We start from the raw sequence: 487 nt of genomic DNA, 5'->3' as shown, positions 1-487 counted from the left end.
TCCCCCCCTCCCTGGACCCCTTCCAGTTTGCATATCGGTCCAACCGCTCGACCGATGACGCCATCGCCACTACCCTCCACTCAGCACTCACACACCTTGACAAAAAAGACTCATACGTCAGAATGCTGTTCATAGACTTCAGTTCAGCATTCAACACAAACATCCCTCAACAGCTCATTCACAAACTGGTCCAGCTGGGGCTCAACACTTCGCTGTGCAACTGGGCTATTGGACTTCCTGACTGGGAGACCTCAGGTAGTACGGGCCGGCAGTAACACATCCAGCACCATTACACTGAACACTGGGGCCCCCCAAGGATGTGTGCTGAGCCCCCTCCTCTTCACTCTGCTGACCCACGACTGCACACCGTCACACAACTCCAACCTCTTCATTAAGTTTGCGGATGACACGACTGTAGTGGGTCTCATTAGCAACAGAGATGAGAGCCAAGAAAGCACAGCAGCGTCTCTACTTCCTCCGCAAACTA

At 53.4% G+C, this 487-nt stretch overlaps 1 protein-coding gene across 4 annotated transcripts in view; it reads left to right on the top strand.

Annotated features, from left to right (window-relative positions):
• LOC107666816 (sodium bicarbonate cotransporter 3-like) overlaps nt 1-487 on the top strand; it is a 61298-nt gene that overhangs the window by 35575 nt on the left and 25236 nt on the right. The gene's annotated exons all lie outside the window — the stretch shown is intronic.

The sequence above is a fragment of the Sinocyclocheilus anshuiensis genome, unplaced genomic scaffold (assembly GCF_001515605.1).
Source record: "Sinocyclocheilus anshuiensis isolate Anshui unplaced genomic scaffold, SAMN03320099.WGS_v1.1 scaffold267, whole genome shotgun sequence".
Lineage (NCBI taxonomy): Eukaryota > Metazoa > Chordata > Actinopteri > Cypriniformes > Cyprinidae > Sinocyclocheilus > Sinocyclocheilus anshuiensis.
The sequence above is the reverse complement of the archived record's forward strand: the minus strand, read 5'-3'. Positions and strand labels throughout refer to the sequence as shown.